Raw genomic sequence first — 23,014 nt, 5'->3', positions numbered from 1 at the left:
ATATGTGCCTGGCTTTCCCTGTACAATGAAGATTTGGTTCAATGGGGATTAGGATTAATATTGGATTTAAATTTTTTATAGTTGGCTGTTAATAACCTAATCTCTTCAAGAGCTTCAGGCAGACAACATTATGTTTAACACAGTTATTCTTGGTACCTCTAAAAACTGAATTTGGTACTGAGAGGTTAACCCCCACAAATTTTGAAAATCCAGCATTTTGCATTACTATTTCTATAGCAGACTTCAATTTTGTTAATGTTATGACATTCACCTAGGTTCCCAGGTCTGATCTGTGCTTGATTACAGTGTTTTTCATGTTTGTTTGCTGAAGTTTAGTGCCTTTAGTGATTTTTGGAAATGCATGTATTACATTCTGCAAATTGACAAACTGAAGTCAGAAGAAATGATTTGTGTCAGGTCTGTAAATGCTTAGCCATTTAGATTCCTTAAGTTTCTCTGACTGGTGGGCTTGGTGGTTTTGAGGGCTGTAAATCGGATAAGCAGAATAATGCACTATTACTGTTGTCAGTGCAATTCCAGCACGACTCCTCAGCTTGGTGTTGACCAAATTGGTAGTGGCTAAGGGGCTGAAGCTACATTGTGGGGAAGATGGGTGAGGGGAAGAGCCTGATCAACCATACAGTTTTGTTAAGAGTTTGTACAGAATTGAACTTTGTATAGAATTGAACTGTCAGACTTTTGCAGTGCAGCTATATTAGTAAGATGCTCTACTGTGCTTAAATATACTTTTAAAATTCTAGGACTGAGATCTGTCTGTAAAAGAAGGATGTACTAAACTAGGTCACCGTGAAGCCACTTCCATTGCACCCAACCAGTCTTTCATGTTTATTTCCAAAATGTTTTGTTGTTGTTGCTGATAAAAAATCTATCAGGTCTTGTTAAGTATACTCTGTTTGCTCTGTCTGAAGATGTTGCTCTCCTCCAATAGCTCTCTGGATTGTGTCTCTAGCCCTCACAGAATTATTCTCCAACCCTGCCTGAGCTCAGGCCTGTATTGACATACCAAAGCCTGCTTTGCTGCAACATTGTGGAGCAGATTCCTCCATAGGCTTTTGAGTGCTGTTCCAAGCCCAGTATAAGAGAGGAAAGAACTTAGTGTTGCAACACAATGCTAAGCCTGGTATAACTGGGTCTTCAACCCCAGGAAGTGAGGTGGGGGAGAGAATGGGTCGAGTGTTAGGAATAGGGGAAGAGGACATCTGATCTTTTGGGTACAAGGGGTGGGAAAGAACTAGAGATCTCCATCACCACTACTTCCTTAACAAATTTTGTGGCGAGCATATGTCAAACTGATTTGAAAGTCAGTAGCTTCATTTCAGTATGCCTTCAGTATGTCTCCCTTTCAGTGTCTGCCAGTATCTGATCACTGTCACTAGGGAAATGCCAACTGCATCTGATTAAATGAGAGGGGCTGCAAATAAGGCTCGGTCTAGGAAGTTTGTTGATTGAAGGCTACAACAGCAGGAAGAGAGAGAGAGACAGAGCAAGAGAGCAAGCAAGCACCTATTATAAGTTATTTAAACTAGGGAAATTATCTAATCTCTTATCCTTTCTTCTTTTATTTTTTTTAGTGCATACAAATTAGCTGCAAAAAGAAGATAAAGGGCCATTGGACTTGGTAAAAGACTAGGAAGGATCTGAGTAATCATTACCGGCACCAGGACACAATAGGTATGTTTGGCTAATTTAGATAACAAAGTCTTTAATTTTTTTTTGTATTTTTAAAATGTGCGTGTACGCACATGTGCATGACCTGGAAGTCATGGTGACCTCTGGTGAATGACCCCTACTGGGGGCCTGGAGGATATTTAGGGGGGGATGGATGAATAAAGCCTGCCCCCATCTCCCACCTCTTGATATTCCAAGAAAGTCTCCCATCCAAGAACTTGCCAGAGTGAACCCTATTTAGCTTCTGAAATCTGATGAGATCAGGCTTGCCTGGGCTATCCAGCTCAGGGCAACAAGGTCTTCTTTAGAATTAGTTAGCCCTCTGCAGGAAGAGCTGTTTGGGCAAGATGGCGACCTAGGAAGGCGCTCAGGTGCTAGAGCTCCCGAAAGCCGGGTTCTTACCGCTTGCTAACCACCAGCGAGAGACCTGGACAGGCTGGTACCGACCCTTGCTGAGGGGCGAGACGCTGGAGATTCACGGAGAACTAGGGTGCCGGCGAAATACCCCTAACATCAAACTAAGCCAAACCGAGGGCGGGTCCGTGCTGGCCTACCTGACCGCGAGCACAACCGAGGAGGCGGCGTGGACGGCGGCCGAGCGCGGCAACGAAGTGGACGCCCGGGCCGGGAGCGAAAGCAACATCGTGGTCTGGCGGCCTGGTGGTCTAGCGGCCACGGAACACCTTGAACACCCGGACGCCGAGTCCACGGTGCCGAGCTGGGTCGGAGCAGAACCCGCTCTATTGGGAGAGTAACTGACGCCCTGTTGGAGACCGGAGTTGCTGACAGGGCGAGGAGTGGAGCCGAGAGCAGAGCCGACGCTGCTGCCAGAATCGTTTACCCGGGGAGTGGGGAGAGCAGCGGCGAGTACAGTGAAAGACCCCCGACGCTTATGCGTTGGGAGCGACGGGAGGAGTGTCGGAGGGGCAGATGCCCTGGAGAGTCTCGAGGCGCCTACAGATACAGACACAGACAACGCCGGGAGTAGATGCAGGTGACCTGGGTGCTTAAAAATAACAACTGGCCGCATAGGCAAAATAGGGCTCCATACGAACTGGTTGTCCCTATAGATAAAACGGGAAGGGCTACGGCATGGCGGGGGAGCACGAGGGGGGCCTTCACTCACCGCGGACTCACCAGCCTACGCAAGATACACCGAACAAGCCCCCAACCGCGAGACTTGCACCCAGAGCCTGCGACCCCCCGGAACCATCTAGCGCACTCATATGGCACCCCTGACTCTGCCCTGGACTCTGCACTTTGCACTTTACTCCATGCTAACTGTATTTTATTGGCAATACTTCATTATAGCTTACCGGTGCCTGCTACCTCATACAATTACATTGCACTTTAATAATTGTTTAACTCCACCCTGTAACCCACTAGTTTAAAATGAATTTTTCTACCAATTAACTCATTGATTTATTTATTATTATATATTTGGTTTGGATTATATAAATATTTTTAGCAAATTGATTTAAATTAAGGAGAAAGTTTAAAAAAATTGATTGCTATTGGAATTAATTTTATCAAATATATTTAAAGGAATTGGGCGGGGTTTTTTGGGTTGATTAGGACTTAGGATCTAGTGGAACAGAGTGAGGTGAGAACAACTAGATAGCAGCCTTGACAGTGGTCGATATAGCAGCTGCAGCCAATGAGAAATGGCCAGCTCAGGGATTCCAGTGCTCCTGGGGAGGGGGAGATATGGCGGTGGGAGCAGATGGTATAAGGGAGGAGGACAGAGACATGTTAGTGCTCGGCCCCCCTCCAATCTGCGTCCCATCCCAAGGGTGACAGGTAGTAGGACCAGGTGTAACCCGCCTCCGTCATGGGTGTTATGCAACGCCAGGTCCATTAACAACAAGACCTCAACTCTTCGAGAGTTTATGCTCGAACAGAACATGGACCTGGCTTGCGTGACTGAGACCTGGATCCGTGAGGGTGATACAGTGGCCCTCTCGCAAACAGCTCCCCCAGGTTACTCAGTCTTCCACCAATCGCGGACTAGCGGGTGGGGGGGAGGAGTGGCATTATTTGCACGGGAGGCTTACTCCTTCAGGGCGCTCCCGGCCCCAAAGATTGAGGGCATTGAATGTGCCGGTCTGGGTTGGGAGGTTGGAGAGGGGTTGGCGATTTGGCTGGTGTACCGTACGCCTAACGCACCAGCCAACGCCTTACCGTCCCTGATTGAGGCGGCGACAGGCTGGGCGCTGGAGCACGCAAGGTTGATAATCCTGGGTGACTTCAACATCCATGCTGATGACCCGTCCTCTAGTCAGGCGGCGGACCTAGTGTCTTCCATGGCGACACTGGGACTCTCTCAATTTGTTGTAACCCCCACTCACCAGGCCGGACACATGTTAGACCTGATCTTTGCGGCTGGGGTAGCAGTGAGCGATATAACCGCAGAGGCGGTGCCATGGTCGGATCACTTCGCCCTCAAGGCCCGTGTAGATATGCCTCCCCAAACCTGTTTAAGCGAAGAGCTGATTATGGCTCGCCTGCGGAGCCAAATGGACCCGGAACGGTTCCAGATGGCTCTGCGGGACCCCTGGCCCTCTGGTGACTCCCTCGATGACCTGATTGAGACCTGGAATAGCCGGCTCTCTAAGGCCATCGAGGAGATCGCACCTCGGTGCCCTCTGCGACCTCGGACTAAGCTGGCTCCGTGGTATACCCCAGAATTATGCCAGCTGAAACAAGGTCTTAGACGGCTAGAGAGGCAGTGGCGGCGTACTCGTGACGAAGCGACTAGAACATCTTATAGGAAGTTTATGAAGTCCTATGAGATGGCAGTCAAGGCCGCAAAGAAGACATACTTTGCGGCTAAGATTGCATCTGCAAATTCGCGCCCGGCCCAATTATTTAGAATAATTCGGAACCTTACTACATTGCCACAGGGCAATTTAAAAGCTAAGGAATTGGAGATTGGCTGTGAGGCTTTTGCGAATTTTTTTGCTGATAAGGTCCAATCGCTCCGCCACGACTGCCCTGCCAATTTGGACGCAGTAAGTGAACTCGAGGCCCAATGCGTGTCTTCTGATTTAACCCTGGATTGCTTCGACCCGCTCAGCTTGGAGGAGGTCAACAGAATTCTTGGCACTGCGCGATCCACAACTTGTGATCTGGACCCATGCCCCTCCTGGCTAATTAAAGCCTGCCAGGAGGAATTAAGATATCCTATACGGGATATTATAAATCGATCTCTTTCAGAGGGTGCTTTTCCAACACCCCTGAAAGAGGCACTGGTCCGCCCTCTCCTGAAAAAAGTTTCATCAGACCCGGCCGAATTGGCACATTATCGACCGGTCTCAAATTTGCCCTTTTTGGGCAAAATTATTGAGATGGCGGTGGCGCTGCAGTTATAGGATTTTTTGGAGGACGCTTCCACCTTAGACCCATGCCAGTCCGGCTTCCGCCCGGGCCATGGGACGGAAACAGTCCTGGTCGCCCTCATGGATGACCTCCAATGACAACTGGACCGAGGCGGCTCGGCAGTATTGCTGCTGCTAGACCTATCGGCTGCGTTCAATATGGTCGACCATCGGCTGCTGACCCGCCGCCTCGCCGACGCAGGAATTCGGGGGCTAGCCTTACAGTGCCTCTCCTCCTTTCTTGAAGGCCGGGGACAAAGGGTGGCAATTGGGGGGGGAGCTGTCTCAGAGACACCCACTTCATTGTGGGGTGCCTCAGGGGGCAGTTCTCTCCCCGATGTTGTTTAACATCTTCATGCGCCCCCTTGCCCAGATTGTACGGAGGTATGGGCTGGGTTGTCATCAATATGCAGATGACACTCAGCTCTATCTACTGATGGACGGCCGGGCTGGCGACGTCCCTATAAATTTGGACCGGGCGTTGCAATCCGTGGCTGACTGGCTCAGGCTGAGCGGGCTGAAGTTGAATCCGGCGAAGACTGAGGTCCTTTGCGTGGGCCGCGGCGGACCGGGAGGGGAGATTACCCTACCGACTTTTGACGGTGCGCCACTGATACCAGTGCGCAAAGTCAAGAGCCTGGGAGTGCTACTGGAATCCTCCTTATCAATGGAGGCCCAGATAGCTGCCACTGCTAGATCCGCCTTCTTCCATCTCAAGAGGGCGAGGCAGTTGGCTCCCTTCTTGGAGCGCAGCGACCTAGCAACTGTGATCCACGCAACGGTCACCTCGAGACTAGACTACTGCAATGCCCTCTACATGGGGCTGCCCTTATACCGAACACGGAAACTTCAGGTAGTCCAGAACGCGGCGGCCAGGCTGCTAGTGGGACTACCACGGTGGGAACACGTGCGGCCTGGGCTGCGGGATCTGCACTGGCTGCCGGTTGTGTACCGTGTTCGCTATAAAGTGCTGGTCATTACCTTTAAAGCCCTATATGGCCGAGGACCTGCCTACCTAAGGGACCGCCTCTCCCCATATATCCCCCAGAGAGCACTAAGATCCAGTTCTCAAAATCTGCTAACAATCCCTGGGCCAAGAGAGGCTAGACTGAAGACTACCAGGGAGCAAGCCTTCACCGTAATGGCCCCTCGATGGTGGAACCATCTTCCAGAGATGATGCGAGCCCTGCGGGACCTGAACCAATTCCGCAGGGCTTGCAAAACATTTCTTTTCCAGCTTGCCTTTGAAATAGAACCCGGCTAAACTGACGTGTAGTTACCTAGCCATCTTGTGGACATCATAACTTATAGTATTTATAGCACCTATTTTATCTATTTTATTTAATTATTTATGTAACTGATTATATTTAAATTGTTGTGTATATTGTTTTATCTGAATCATGGAATGCCATGTCTGTAAGCCGCCCTGAGCCCGCCTTTGGCGGGGGAGGGCGGGATATAAAAATAAATTTATTATTATTATTATTATTAATTATCTGTACTGTATCTCTTTTGTGACCGGAATGTCTTTCAGACTGCCATCTCTGCTGTGACTAGCACAGTTTTTCTGAGGCCTTGGTATCTTAAGCTGCACAATCTACATAGGCATTCAGTACAGTGGCTCTGATAAAGTTTATGTGTTCTCTGTTGACTGGAAATTGAACTGTAAGAACCTACACTGCTTGAGAGTAGTGAGGTGATTTGGAATATGACAAAAGGATATACTGATGAAGTACAACTGAGGTTTTTATAGCTGGGTGAACATGAGAGCCCCATACACACTACCATATGATAAGAGGTTGTGTCACTGACTAAACTTATTGCCCAGTGTGAATGGGACAAAGCAGCCAAGCAATCTCCCTTGTGCTTCAAACTGAGGGCCACCTTCCCTTGTGTGGATGTGACATACAGAGGGAGTAAAGCAGCAGCCAGTCATCCCTCCATCATACCCAGATCCATCTGAGCTGAGAATCTCCTTTTTTAAGAACAGTTTGTATCAAACTGCATTAGCATTGTTATTGGATTTTGGTTACTGCGGGCTGTTTGAAAACCATTTTTGGTTGAGAAATAGTTTGAAATACAATAATGACTATCGTGAATGAAAGTTACATTTTTAGGAGGGGGATCCTGAGAGAGATTTATTTACTAGATTTTTACCCCAGCATTCCCCCAAGGAGCTCAGGATGGCATATACAGTTATCTCCCTCCCCATTGTATCCTCACAACAACCCTGTGAAGTGGGTTTGCATGACAGCCCAAGGTCACCCCATGAATGTCATGGTGGGGATTCAAACCTGGATATTTTAATTACAGACAGATATTTTAATTACAGCCTTTCAAGTCATGTAATCCCATAACTATGCAGCATGTCTTCAAAATACTGCTCTTGCATGTTGGCAAATCTTCCATTCTGAAAAAGCAACATCTATGATGTTGATCCCATCTCATGGATATATCTCCCAAAGAACTTTAAAGATCACTGTCTTGAATTTAGATGATACCTTGAAATTAGCTCAGAAACAGCTTGTAATGAATGAGGTTTATATACTCTTGGAGGCTTACACCAGATAGACATATCTACTGGGGCTGTCCATTGTACACTGGCAGAACATCTGTTGCTTCCTTCTAAAGTGATGACAACTATGAAGTTACTCTGTATGTCCAAGGACTATTCCACATAGTAATATCTGGCTCTGTATCACTGTGTGATGTATCACTATGTGATATAGTGAGATGATCCATAAAAATAGATTTGGTACATGGATTGTTTTAGAAAAATGCATGTATCTAAACCTTATGCATTTTTCATTTTGCTGTTTGGTTAATCACTTCTGATCATTACTTCTCAGTCACACACCAGGCAAGGAGGCAAGCAGGATTCTCATGTCTTTGGTTAGGGGTGAGTGAGTGAGTGAGTGAGTGAGTGAGTGAGTGAGCGAGCAAGCTAGTAAGCGAGTTTGGCTCCTCCCTTGTAAAATTCTTCTGCTTTTCACTGAAATGTTTTGCTTAAGTTATAATTGTAATCCTGTTTAGGCAGGCTGCTGCTTTCACCACAAAGAGCATGTCAATATGACAGGGTGTGGAGGCTTTATGTTTCTCTTATTGAGAAAGGAGGGAGGGAAAGAGGAAGCTTTAACTTCTTAATTATGTCCTACATAAACAATTTTCACTGGAACAGGGCATATGGGAATCCAGTTTTATAATGATAGATCTGACTTGGGAAAAGACTTACAAATGTAAGCTTTTTATGGAATTAGGTTGAAATGAGCAAAACTTTCACTTTGTGTTTTAAAAAGTCCCCTCCCCCTTTTTTCTGGGCAGAGAACAGGTAGGGATGAGGAAGTCAGCCAACAGTTTTCCAGACTCACCTCAGCTACCTCTTAGGAAATACTAGTAGAACTAGCTAGAGATAATGGGGAGTCCAGCCTCCCCCTCCCCAACTCTTCAAGCAGGGGATATAGGTTTGAAGGTATTACTTACTACAGAGACTTCAGGAAGGAACTCCTGAAGATCTTCAGGAAAAACTTTGTTGATCTGGCCTGACCTGGTCAGTGGGTGGGGAATAGAGAGGTGATAAAACTCAGGGGAGCAAGGAGGAAGGACTCTTTTGTGCTGAGTCCAGCAGTGCGGGCAGAACTCTTAACTGAGGTCTTGAGGAGGTGGCCATTAACCATGTGTTGGTCTGGAGAGCAGGAGGAAGCTTCAATGGTATCTCTATGGAGATCTGTAACATTCTAAGCTAAGGAGCCTGCCCTGTATTTTAACATTTAATAGGGCATATATAGAGAGAGGGACAGAGGAATTGTGTTTTACCCATTTATTTTGAATCCCTTGCTCAATCTGGTGCTGTGCTAAAAGTAAGCTTGTGAACATGTTATTTTTAATAAATACTTCATAATTTTTGATGCTGGTAATGGTTCTCTGTACGACATAGACCTCCACTATGTTGGACACACTATTTTAAAAGAAGTGCGGGGGGGGGGGGGAAGGCAGGCAGTTGGCAAATGGCTATTTTTCAAAGGCCTCACAAGACAGTAAACAGTCTTCATCGTGACCTTGTGCTGGGCAGCGGGAGACACAGAGTTAAGACCTCAGAACTTGGAAAGGAAGTTGGGATTTTTGACCTTCCCAGTGGGCAATTCCTACAAAGGTCAGGTAGCAGTGGCAGGTTACTGGAGAGAGTAGGGTGGCCATAATATCTGCAGGCCAGCCAGGGACACCTTGAGGGGGGAATGAATGTGTCACTTCCGGTGACGTCACTTCCGGTGACGGCATGCCACTGCCGGAAACAGGAAGTGACGTCACTTCCGGTGACATCATGCCACTGTCGGAAACAGGAAGTGACGTCACTTTCTGTGACATCGTTTCCCCGCGCCACCTGCCGGAAGCAGGAAGTGACATCACTTCCTGTGACATCATTTCCCCAAATGCCACTGCCGGAAACAGGAAGTGACATCACCTCCTTTGACAGCACTTCCTGTGATGTCATTTCCCCTAAATATCACCGCTGGAAACATGAAGTGACACCACTTCCCCAAATTGCCACTGCTGGAAACAGAGACTTCTGGTGACATTACCACCCCCAAAATATACAACTTGAAAAAAGAAGAGAAACTTCAAGATGTTCCCTGCTGAAGAAAAAGAGGCTCCAACAGCAACCCCTCTTGAGTCAGATTCACAGGAAAACAATCCACTATCCTTGATACCTGCTTGTGCTGACAAACATTTCAACAAGACTGTCCATAGTATCAAAGGGTCTTGATCAACCCAGTAAAAGCAACAAAGCAACCCTTATCTACAATCAAACTGAGATCAGCAGCTAAAACCACCACTGCCAGTCTGTGTCCCGTAGCCCAGCCTGAAGCCAGGCGGATACAGGTCTAGAAAAGCAGGTCCTCCCCAAGCAGCACACAAAAAAGAAAAAGGTGTTCAGGTGCCACTAAAATACTAAAAACTGCAAAAAAGAAAGGAAACCAAGTTCTCTTCATATTATTAAAGTGGTGGAACGAGCTGTCAAGTCACAGCCAATTTGTTCCTTACCTTCTGTTGTGTGATGGAAGCGATCTGCTGTTGTCTGTGGTTGCAGTCCAAGCTCTGCCCACAACCTGAGTTCGATCCCGGTGGAAGCTGGGTTCAAGTAGCCGGCTTAAGCTTGACTCAGCCATCCATCCTTCCGAGGTCGGTAAAATGAGTCCCCAGCTTGCTGGGGGGAAAGTGTAGATGACTGAGGAAGGCAATGGCAAACCACCCCGCAAAAAGTCTGCCATGAAAATGTTGTGATGCGACGTCACCCCAGAGTCAGATGAATTCTGCATCATAACTGGCAGGCTTGGAAAAGGCAGTTGTCTCTTTAAGAATATAAGAGAAGCCCTGTTTTCAAGAACAGAGTCTCAGAGCGGCCTACAATCTCCTTTCCCTTCCTCTCCCACAACAGACACCCTGTGGGCCAATGGCCCATCCAGTCCAACACTCTGTATCACACAGTGGCCAAAAAACCCAGGTGCCATTAGGACACCAGAAGCCCTCCCACTGTTGTCCCCTCCCCAAAGACCAAGAATACAGAGCATCACTGCCCCAGAGAGAGCGTTCCAACAAAACGCTGTGGCTAATAGCCGCTGATGGACCTGTGCTCCATATGCTTATCCAATCCCCTCTTGAAGCTGGCTATGCTTGTAGCTGCCACCACTCCTGTGGCAGTGAATTCCATGTGTGAATCACCCTTTGGGTGAAGAACTTCCTTTTATCCGTTCTAACCCAACTGCTAAGCAATTTCATTAAATGTCCAGGAGTTCTTGTATTGTGAGAAAGGGAGAAAAGTACTTCTTTCTCTACTTTCTCTATCCCATGCAGAATCTTGCAAACCTCTATCATGTCACCCCGCAGTCGACGTTTCTCCAAGCTAAAGAGCCCCAAGCGTTTTAACCTTTCTTCATAGGGAAAGTGTTCCAACCCTTTAATCATTCTAGTTTAATCATTCTTTAAATCACTTCCCCTAGCCAAGTCAGCCAGTGGCTTGGAGAATGCAGTTAAAGTTGTTTTCTTTCCTCCCTTCCCCCCATCTTTTTTTTTTAAATTTATTTCCTTCCTTCCTGTCTTGTGGCTCTCCAAAATTTTACCTTTATTCTATATGGCTCTTCCGTTAAGTAAGTTTGGCCCCCCCTGGTCTAGGAAGTATTTCTTCCATTGCAAAGAGGATTCCACTAGTCAACCCTTTCCCACCCCACCTTCTCAACCCTTTCCAAATATAAAAATGACACCTCCATTCAAATCCCATCAATCCATTAAAATACCATCCAAATCCCACCCATTTAAAGGGGATTTTTTTTTTGCCTACAACTCCCATCAACCCCAGCCAACATAACCAATGGCTGGGGCTGATGGGAGTTGGAGACAAAAAAAAACATCTGGAGCGCTACCGTTGGCCACCCCTGACTTAGAAGAACTTTAAAAGGCCACGGGGCCGAGGGGGTCTCGGGGTTTCCTGGACATGCAGCTGAGTTGAATCTGCTCCCAGACCCGCACCACCGCCCCCCCCCCACGCCTGCTTCAAAGGCTGCGATCCCTTCTGCTCACTTACCTGGCCAGAAGCGTCACAGAAGAGCACTTGCGGGCCCTTAAGCCGGCAACCGCTCAAGCTGCATGGGAGAGAATTATAGAACTGGAAGGGACCTCCAGGGTCATCTAGTCCAACCCCACTGCGCAATGCAGGAAACGCACCTCCCCCTAAATCCAGAGGAGCCTCATTGCCTTCCTTGGAGAAGAGCAAACCCCTCAGGAGTTGGGAGAACAGGCTCAAGGGACGACTGCAGCGCCCAAAAGGGCGTCTACCTGGGAGTAAGACTCCTAGGGCGCGCAGACACTCACTGCAGCAGAGGACAGATGCAATAGCGCGGGGGGTCCCGATCCTGAGCAGGGCTTGCCTCCGAGCAAATCTGCAAGGGTTGAAACCCCCCACCCCCCCTCCCGCCGGCCTTGGAACCTGCAGTTCTCCTCGGGAGCCGGCGCCCCAGCGGCGGGAGTGGGACCTACTCCAGAGTAAACCTGCAGACAGCGCTTTAGGTCGGTTGCAGAGATGAGCAAGGGCTCCTTTCCTGCCCGGATCCAGAGGGGATCTCGTCCCCCGCCTTCCCCTTTGCAGCTGCGGGAAAGAAGAAGCCAAAGGCGGGAGCAGCATTTGCAGCCCGGGACTGGGAGAAGGCGGGAAAAGAAATGCATGAAATTGACCAACTCTTTTTTGCAACACTGGGAGAGGAATTCAACCTAGGAATTCTCTAGGGTGGCTGCAGGATCTAGCGGTGTGCGGGGCGCCTGTGGGCAAGCCCCCCCGTCTCCAACGGATCCCCTCCCGATGGGATGCTGGGCGAGCTCTTTGCAAAGTTGCACGTGGGTGGAGAGAGCGGGGGGGAGAGGAGGCGGGGAGAGCGAGAGCTATGCAAATGCCACCTTGCGGGAACCAATGCGGCCTGCCGGTCCGAGGAGGGGATTACCTGGGAGGGGAAGAAGGGGCAGGGACTGGAGTGGAGTGGAGTGGTGAGCCAGCTGGGCCCAGGAGCATCGCTGGGGCTCTCGCCTTGGCAGTGCCTGCAAGGGAGCAGGAGGAGGGGACTGCGGTGGGAGGGATTTTGGCGAACCCGGGATTTGATTGGTCCCGGGTTAGCCAACCCGTGAGGCGGGAATTTGGGGGCAGGGGCGGGACTTTCCCGGGTGGGCGGGACAATCTGGCCACCCTAGGAGAGAGAGAGGAAAAAACCTCTTCAGGTGTTGGAAAAAAACTTAGAGGGCAGGGTGGAACAGGGCCTGCAGGGAAGAGCAGGCCCATTCTGCCACAGACTTCAGTAGCATGTTATTTCAAATACATGGTGATGCATGTTGTTATTTTGTGTGGTGAAGCAAATTTAAAGCATAGGTTCTTAGCCTTCTTTATTAACAGCTTGTAATTGTTTAAGTAGTACTAACCCAGCATTTAGAATGTTTTCCCTCCTGCCCAACAATGAAGTATTTTTTTACAGTATGGGAGGGTTTTTTGATTGTCCATCACAGCCATTTGCTTTGCATTATCTGAAGCAGAGGCCTTCTGGCATAGATGTGAACAGTTCACATCAGGGTTCTAGAATCAGCTAGAGGTCTAACTGAACTGAAGCAAAGCATAAGTATTAACATACTTTAGATGAAAACATTATATAGAAGGATCAAAGTTTATCAAGCTATACACAGTAGAATATACCATGGTCTCTTACAATTTGTCTCTAACTTGGTGAATCATTTAGTACAGTGCAACTATATGTCCTGCATAGAAAAGCCCTTCTGAATAAGAAAATTTTGTATAGTTCATGGAAAGCCAAGAGAGTGGAAGCCTTCCTGACTTCCTTAAGCAGGCCATTCCATAATGTTGGCCAAAATGCCTTTTCTTTTTTTTTTTGGTAAAACAATTTTTATTATTCAGCAACATTAATCAATAATCATCCCAAAATAAGCATCAAACATATTGCATCACATTTCCCATCTCCCTCCCCCCTTTTTATGACTTCCCCGGTGCATTCAACTTGAAATACAAAAAGAATAAAAGGTGATATTAACCTATTAAGAACCTTCTAAAAACTTATAACTATAATAAAATACAAATAAAAACAAAATTACTTATTACTATTATTTTCTATCTTAATTAATAGTCTTATAATATTACTATACTTAATTTTTGATGTTATCTATCTTAATTGTTATCTATTAATCCCAATCCTCATACGCAAAAAACGCTGTATATTTCCATAATTTTACTTTATCTGTAGTTGACATTTTTCACTGAAAAAAAGAAAGAAAAAAGTTAACCATTATTAAAAATCACCAAATGTCCTTTCACATTCCACTGTTTTTCAACATACTTTTGAAATTTCTCCCATTCCCTGTTATACTTATCTATATCAAGTTCTTTTAAAGTTCTAGTAAGTTTGTCCATTTCGCTCCAATGCATAACTTTCATAATCCAGTCCCATTTTTCTGGTAATTTATTTTGCTTCCACAACTGCGCATATAATGTCCGTGCAGCCGAAAGCATGTACCAAAGCAATGTTCTGTCTTGTTTTGGAAAACTTTCAATTTGTAATCCCAACAAAAAGATTTCAGATGCTTTCTTTATATTGTAGCCCAAAATCTTTGAAATTTCTTGCTGAACCATTTGCCAAAATTGTATAGCCTTTTCACAAGTCCACCACATGTGATAGAAAGATCCTTCATGTTTTTTACATTTCCAGCATCGATCAGACATCTGGTTGTTTATTTTCAAAAGTTTCTTAGGAGTCATATACCATCTGTATAACATTTTAAAACAATTTTCTTTAATATTGTTACATTTCAATATTTTTATAGCGTTCTTCCATAAATATTCCCATTGTTCCATCTGAATATCTTTATTTATGTTAATTGCCCACTTTATCATTTGGATTTAATCACTTCATCCTCTGTAGACCATCTCAATAATAATTTATATACCTTTGATGTTTTTTTTCATTATCGCCAAACAGCATTCTTTCCAGTTCAGTTTGATCTTGTCTTATTCCTTCATTCCTAATATCCTGTTCAAGCAGACTTTTAATTTGTATCAGTTGAAACCAATTGTACTTATAATCCAGTTCTTCCACTGATTTTAATTCCACCTTGCCGCCTTGTATTTTTAGCACTTGTTTGTATGTTATTCGTTTTCCTTCCTCAATATTAGAATATAACTTTATTACTTCTGTCGGCACAATCCAAAGCGGTTTCCTCTCATCACCATATTTCTTGTATTTCAACCATGTCTTTAACAAATTACTTCTTATATAATGATGTGAGAAAAAACCATCCATCTTACTTTTCCCATAGCATAAGTATGCATGCCAACCAAAAGTATTTCCATGGCCTTCTAATGTTAATATATTTTTTATTTAATAACATTATCCATTCCTTTACCCACACCAAACAAACTGCATCATGATATAATTTTAAATCCGGCACTTGGAAACCTACCCTTTCTTTTGCATCCGTCAAGATCTTCATTTTAATTCTTGGTTTCTTGCCAGCCCATATGAATTCTGAAAGTTTCCTCTGCCATTTATTAATTTGTTTATCTTCTTTCTCTATTGGAATTGTCTGGAACAAGAACATGATCCTTGGTAATACATTCATCTTAATTGCCGATATTCTACCCAGTATAGACAGTTCAACCTATTCCATTTTAATAAATCTCCATCAATTTTCTGCCAGAGCTTTTCATAATTATTTTTGTATAAATCAATATTTTTTGTTGTGATTTCTACTCCAAGATATTTTACTTTAGAAACCACTTCATAATTTGTTAAATTTTGTAATTCTGCCTGTTTACTCTTTGACATATTTTTACACAAAATTTTTGACTTTTCTTTGTTCCCATAAAAGCCTGACAGTTCACCATATTCTTTAATTTTTTGAAGCAGCAACGGTGTAATTTGAGTTAAGTTTTCGTTTATAAACATAACATCATCTGCAAAAGCTCTTTATTTGTAAGAACAACCTTTCAATTTCAGACCCTCTATCTCCTTATTTTCTTGGACTTGCATAAGCAATATCTCTAAAGTCATTATAAGTATCAATGGGGATAGAGGGCATCCTTGTCTTGTTTCTTTACTAATTACCATTTTCTCTGTCAAATCTGCATTAATACAAAGTCTTGCTTGTTGGTCAGTATATATCGCTTTTACCATTCGCTCAAAGTCTTCACCCAATCTCAATTTCTCCATTACTGCAAACATAAATTCCCAATGTACATTGTCAAAAGCTTTCTCTGCATCTGCAAAGAACAAAGCCACTTCTTTTTCTGGATATTTATCATCGTATTCAATTATATCAATTACAGTTCTGATATTGTCTCTGATCTGCCTTCTGGGAAGAAACCCTGCTTGCTCTTCTTTACTAAATGTTGCTTTAGGCGTTCTGCTAGTATACTAGCATATATTTTATAATCATTATTAAGTAATGAAATTGGTCTATACTTTTTACATTTGTGGCATCTCTGTCTTCTTTCAGAATTAATGAAATTACTGCTTCTTTCCAGGTATTAGGTAGCTTCCCCTCAACTCTTATAATGTTCATCAATTTCAGAAGCTTTGGAAGTAGAGTCTCCTTCAAAACTTTATAATACTTTGCTGTAAATCCATCTGGACCAGGAGCTTTCCCCAATTTCATTGAATTAATTGCCACCTCTATTTCTTCTTTTTCAATCGGGTCATTTAACATTGTCTTCATGTTTTCAGTTAAAGGTTTTACATTTATTTTCTGTAAAAATGTCTCTATTTTTCCTTTATCCACCACGTGGCTTTTAAACAATTTCACATAATATTTATAAAATTCTCTTTTAATTACTTCCTGATCCACAATTTCTTTATCTCCCGAAATTATTTTTTTGATAAAAATTAAAAATTATATACAGGAAATTCTAACCTAGAGATACCCAGAAGTGACAAATGATCGCTCTAGGAATCACTGAAAAGTCTATGATAAGAACATCCCAGTTTCTGACAATTCGTAGAGATTTTGTCGCTTCCAAGTAGCTCTAGGAATTGCTGGGAACTCCATAGTAAGAACTTCCTGTAAGTAACTGAGACCTTCTTTTTCTTTTAATTTTTTTTCCTGGGATGCTGTCCCCTTTAACCCTCCTGCTGGTTGTTGGGCAGTGCCTGGCAACCCTAAAAACATGGGAGATCACATCTTCTGACTTATTTTGTAAGCTTAAAACAGTAGCCACACAAAGTAGTAAATCCTTCCCACTGCTCCCCTCCCCCTCCAAAAAAGAACTGGAACCTAAGTTAGGGATATGCCTGCCTGCATTACACTCATTGTTTCTCTCTATTTGGGCTAATGGTGTAGCAGGGAAATAACGAAGCCCCACATATTGCTTGGTTTGAAACAAGGTATTTTACTTTGACATCAAAGTAGAACTTGTCGGCATAAGCCCAAAATGACTAAGTTACAATCATTAGCCTTCTGACCGTATTTATTCACAACTCAAAACAAGCAGACAAGCCCACAGCCTTATCTATTCAAATGCCTCACCTTCCTGTATATTCTTGCAGTTATCCACTGCTCTTCTAGTACTTTTCCATTCCCTCTTCCCTTCTGCCGTATCTGCTTTCAGCAAGAAGCTTCCCAGCAAGGCCTGTCTGTTATCTATTTTACAACCTTGGATTCACACCCTTAGCCTGCCTGGTTTTAACAGTTACAGCTGCTTCAAATATTGCATCAGACATTCTCTTCTGAAGGCACAAAAACCATATTTTCATTTATTATTATTATTATAGGGTTATTCATTAATTATTCAGGGGTCCCTCTTCATTACCCCCTTTCAGTCTTCTGAAAGTTTTTTTTATTATTTTAAAATCTGAAGGAGATTGACCATCATCATCATTAAACAAATCAATTCTGTATGCCCACTCAAGAAGGGCAGCTAGGTGACAATTTGGTTTTCGACATTCCCAAGAAAGACTGAAATGACACTACAATGGGGTAATGAAATAGTATATTGACAGAGATGGGGTATAGATGGGTCACGGGAAAAAAGACAGTGATGGGATTATTCATTCACACTGGCACATCCCAGTATTTTCCATTTAGAGAAGGTATGTGTGTGGAAGAAGGTCACTCAGAGGCATGCCTTGGCTATGCAGCCCAGCCTTCCAATATGGCGTTTTCCTGGTCTCTGTCATGGGGCCTTTCTAGGCACACAGACTAGCTTGAGAGGGCCCCCATGTCTTTTAAGGCTACCCTCTTTATTTGGCAGCACTCTGGTATCAATTCCTCCTCTTTGGCACTGTCCAGTCCTTGGAGGGTGTGTGCCACATTTCATGGTGCACAGCTGATCAGACTTCAAACAACCAGGGTTGTGACACAGTGGGGACAAAGAGAAAGGTTTAGGAATGTCAACTACCAAAAATAGGCTATGCCTGAGTTAAAAAAAATATAAAATAATCCATTCATGGTATATGCATTGAATAATTATACATGTCCAGTCTAAATTTGTGAACATAGATCTTGGAAGGATCCTAGAGAACTTATTTCTTTATCAATAAGACATTACTAGTTATGATGCAAGAATGCAAGAGCTCATCTCATTTTCTAAAACACATAAGGGACATATGCAAGTGACATGCTATAAACTGAATCAACTCATGTGCCTTTATGGCAGACACCTTGTTGCATCCTAGGGGATTAAGATACACACATTCAGACATACTAGGAAACATTGGCAGCCATGGGCAGTCCACACCTGGCCACATTATTACAATACAAAAACCATTTCCTGTCTTATTCTTTGTTCCCCTCTTCCCTTAGTCTAACAAAAGGTCTTCTTTCTTGAGTTCATGGAGAGTCTGCGTGCTCTATGCATGACAATCTTTTCACAGGGAAATCTGTTTCTGTTGCAGCCAAAAAGAATTCCTTTTCCTGGAAGCACAACTTAGAAGTGGCAGTGGGGCTGCTGTTATGATCAGCTGGGGCAACCAGCCTTTTGCTAGGCAGAGGAATTTCCCTGGAAATAAGTTTTCTTCACAACTCAGTTTGGATGGGGTTCTCGGGGAGGCCTTCCTTCCAACATCAATGAAGCATGACCAGGCAAATTTCAGGACCTCTAGGTAGATATGGAAGAGCCTGGAAAACATACTTGGAGAAACAAACAAATAAAACAGCAATAATAGGTGCTTTTTCCCTTTAAAGCTTTCCTTTGCTGTCCACAAATTGCCATAACTTGAATCCAACCTTGTTGAGATAGAGTTTCACACATATTAGCTAAATTACCATACTTGCTTTGGACAGGAAACTTCCTCCTTCTCACATGGTGTTTCAGTTTGACAAGGTCTCTACCCTTCCAATGTTAAAGGACAGATTTCATACAACATACATTATGCAGAACACAAATCCACAATATAAACCCATGCATCACTTCTCATGATTCAGGCTAGTGCATATCCATATAGAAAACGAGCACCTAGAGGTTCATGAGAAGCTTTTTAGTTTGTTGCAACAGATATGAATCTAAAAAGAAACATAAAATTGTGCACAAAATTTGGGAGCTCCAAAAAGAGATTGCCAGAGTTGAAGTTACCCCTGGATTATGAAAATGGTCACAAAAAGGGAAGAAAAACTTCAAAAACAAACACAAAACAAAACTGAGGCCTCAATAGAACAATTTGTATCCTTAGACCCAAAATCAGGAGATGAGAATTCAGAAAAAATATCTCAATTGTGCCTCCCCCCTTTGATACCATGGGGCATATATATAAACACAAGATGTTGAAGGTAATGAGATATCTGCCTGGTGGGGGTTCAGATTTTACACTTCATATTTCTACAATTAAGACTAAATTTGGCTAAGTGCCTTTTCTTTCCTAAAACAGCTGAAGATTGTCTGCAAAAGTTTGTCTAGCCAAAATCCAGTGAAAGTTGCTAGGACATAAGTTCCTTGCAAAAGAGAAAACTTTGACTCTTTGCAAAGATGCTGGCAATTTACTTCTCTTTTCTGGTTCTGTTAAAGATTTCAGATTGAGTAAAGAGAAGAGGATTAGCATTCCTTCCTGGTGGGGGAAGGGGCAGGAAGGGAAAAGTCCCCTGTGCAAGCACCAGTTGTTTCCGACTCTGGGGTGACATTTCTTTCACAACTTCACATTTTCATGGCAGACTTTTTACGGGGTGGTTTGCCACTGTCTTCCCCAGTCATCTACACCGGGTACTCATTTTACCAGCCTCAGAAGGATGAAAGGCTGAGTCAACCTGGAGCTGTCTACCTGAAAACCTTGCTTCCACTGGGGATCGAACTCAGGTCGTGAGCAGAGCTTAGGACTGCAGTACTGCAGCTTTAACACTCTGTGCCACAGTGTTCTTGTGGGGGAAGGGTAAGAGGATTGCAAATTTGCAATCTTTAACTTCCCTAAGCCAGGCTCCAATTTGGGGCTGATTTAGGCACTCTCTGTACATGCTCAGAGGCCTTTCCTTGAGCCTGAAATTTATCAAACTAAAGCAGTAAATATTTAACAAAACTAGTTTAATCTCTTTCTCAGAGGTATTTGGTTCTGGCATTTTAAAGGTGAAAATAAAGGTACAACTCTCTAAATCTCTCTCTCAATCATGACAATAAATTGTATTTATTTAATTTGCATCCTGGCTGCATTTTAAAAGAGCTGAACCTAAGTTCTTTTGGGCTAACTGTAATGCAGCAGCCATGCACCAACTGAATTTTAGTGCTAAGATAGCTGAATAGCCTTAACTGGATATACCATGAGGGTCTGGGAGGCATAAAAATAACATAATAAGTACATTTCCCCCCCCCCCCCAGTCAAAAGAAGAGACAGACACAAGTGTTGGGTTTTAACCGGGCCGCTTTATTAATTCAATTAACCTGTAAACTCGGCAGGGATAAGACCTAACAGGACAAGCCCTGGGGTCACCCCTTGACCCCGCCTTGTCCTAAGGGCGAGCACCCCTGCCCCCAGCACAAACCCGCCGTAATTCGGGTTGTAACTGAGCGGCCAGGCCCCCCAGCCATTCTCCACCTGGGCTAGCATCGATCCCCATGGAAAGATCCGCCCAGGTGAGGCTAACTGTGGTCTGCATTCCCCGCACTGAGCCGTGTAGCCCATCTGCGGTTCATACAGACCAACCGCACCACTGGTGCTAGGCCATAGGGGCTCCCCTGCAAATCCTGTGGCCAAAACATCCCCCAGCCAGCGACCAACAACTGCAAAAAGCTACAGGACCTAACACTACAAGGCAGTACAAGGTAGGCGAAAAACAACTCCACATGGGCCAATTATGTGAAGAAGAAAAAATTCCTACCTGGCCCCCCAAAAGGCGACCGGTCGAAACCTGTACTGCCTAGGGCGGGCGGGCGGGCAGAGAGCCAGCGAAGACGACAGACAGTCTGGGCGGGGCCAGGGCTTATAAAGCCCTGACCACACCCACGCAACAGCTCGGAAGAATCCGGCTGACGAGCTGTTCCTCCCTTCTTCCGCGAGGGCAAAGACAGCCCCCAGCCTGATCGCAGGCGAAGCCGGCTTGGCTGGGAAGGTGCCGAGCCTTGCCCCCCCAGTCGAAAGAAGAGACAGACACAAGTGTTGGGTTTTAACCGGGCGGCTTTATTAATTCAATTAACCTGTAAACTCGGCAGGGATAAGACCTAACAGGACAAGCCCTGGGGTCACCCCTTGACCCCGCCTTGTCCTAAGGGCGAGCACCCCTGCCCCCAGCACAAACCCGCCGTAATTCGGGTTGTAACTGAGCGGCCAGGCCCCCCAGCCATTCTCCACCTGGGCTAGCATCGATCCCCATGGAAAGATCCGCCCAGGTGAGGCTAACCGTGGTCTGCATTCCCCTCACTGAGCCGTGTAGCCCATCTGCGGTTCATACAGACCACCCGCACCACTGGTGCTAGGCCATAGGGGCTCCCCTGCAAATCCTGTGGCCAAAACATTCCCCAGCCACCGCCAATGCCAAGCCTCTGCTTAGGCATTAGCGCCCCACCGGGCGGCCCAGAGCCGACCGCAAACCCTGCCGAATTTCATCTAAAAAGGCCCGGTTGCCCAACTCCGACAGGTGAACGCCATCCGGCCGATACAGGTCAGCATCCTCGACCCGTATGGCCGGATGAGGCAGGAACAAACCCAAACCACCCTCCATGGCTTTCTGAAGAGCTCTATTAACCTTGCGCCTAGCGCGCTCAATCCCCCCAGGCGAAAGGGCATACCTCCACAGCCTGCGTGGCAGAATAGCTGACCACACTAAAAGTACCCCCGGCCATCTCCGTCTGATTTCCCGGAGATCGGCCAGGGCCTGCTGCGAGAGAGCCTTCCCTCGCAGCATCCCCAGGTCGTTCCCGCCCAAGTGAACGACCAGGATGTGTGGAGGCCTGGCAGCCCTTTCCCTGAACAATAGGGGCATAATTCCGGGCCAACACAGGCCCCGACGACCCAGCCATTCCACGACAGCCCAAGCACTGAGCCCCAGCTGGGTACCAACTGAAGACCGCCGAGCTTGATGGGCAGCCCAGAATACCATGCTGTGCCCACAGATGAGAATACGCCGTATCTCACCCCGAGCCACAGCACCTGAAAAGACAGAATAATGTTAAACCAATGAATCAAAACCAGCAAAGCTCAAATTTGACCGACCCCCAACTAGGCCACCAATAGGCGCCCTTCTAAGCCAACAACGGGTGCACATATGTCTTGAAGGCCGCTGACCGCCATCTCCCAATCCTCTGAATAGTGGATGGCGTGTAACCCATTGAAGCAGCTGTGGAAGCAGCTCCAATGCGAAACGAATGCGTACCAAATCTGACGCCCTTAAGGCCGATGGCAGCCAAAGCTCGACTCGTCACGGCCCAAAACTGATACTTGGTGAGAGGGGATCCATCCTCATGCAGGAAAAAGGGGCCCTCCCCACAGCCCCGGAGCTGCATGTAATGTGTAACGGCCTGTACCGGACACAATTCCTGCACCTCACACTGACCAATTGTGATGATGGACCCCAGCTGCCTCTGGTCAGTCTTGGACCGCCGTAGCGTCAAAATGATCTGCCCCTGAACCATTTTAACATTCCCAGCTTGCAGCGCCCGACGCGACACGTCGGTCTTGGATTGTAAAACTAATTCGCTGATGCGCAGCGCGCCAAAAAACGCCAACAATGATGCCACGTGAAACAACGCGGCCTCAAAAGGAGAAGAACAAATGACAGGCCAGCCTCCAAACAACCCCTTCAAGACAGAAGGGGAAATGGGCTGCCGATCATCAGCATGCGGGCCCCGCTCCCTGGCCCAGCCCTCCAACATCTTCCTAATACGGAAGTCGGACGTATTATCTACAAACCCCTGGGCTTTACTTAAAAAAGGCCAAAGCAGCCAGTTGGCCCCTAATAGTCTTAAGCCCCAAACCCCTTTCCTTCTGGAAAACGCTGAA

General features: G+C 45.6%; 1 protein-coding gene across 2 annotated transcripts in view; it reads left to right on the top strand.

The window, feature by feature from the left end:
- TSPAN18 (tetraspanin 18) overlaps positions 1-23,014 on the top strand; it is a 438,254-nt gene that overhangs the window by 80,862 nt on the left and 334,378 nt on the right. The window contains exon 2 of one of the 2 annotated variants that reach the window (XM_060262263.1): positions 1,593-1,692. The exons of the other annotated variant lie outside the window; for it this stretch is intronic. The gene's annotated coding sequence lies outside the window, so the exon portion shown is untranslated. The remainder of the gene's footprint in view (positions 1-1,592; positions 1,693-23,014) is intronic. 2 annotated transcript variants of the gene reach the window in all.

Source organism: Heteronotia binoei, chromosome 21 (assembly GCF_032191835.1).
Source record: "Heteronotia binoei isolate CCM8104 ecotype False Entrance Well chromosome 21, APGP_CSIRO_Hbin_v1, whole genome shotgun sequence".
Taxonomy (NCBI): Eukaryota; Metazoa; Chordata; class Lepidosauria; order Squamata; family Gekkonidae; genus Heteronotia; species Heteronotia binoei.
This window is presented reverse-complemented; position numbering and strand designations above follow the sequence as displayed.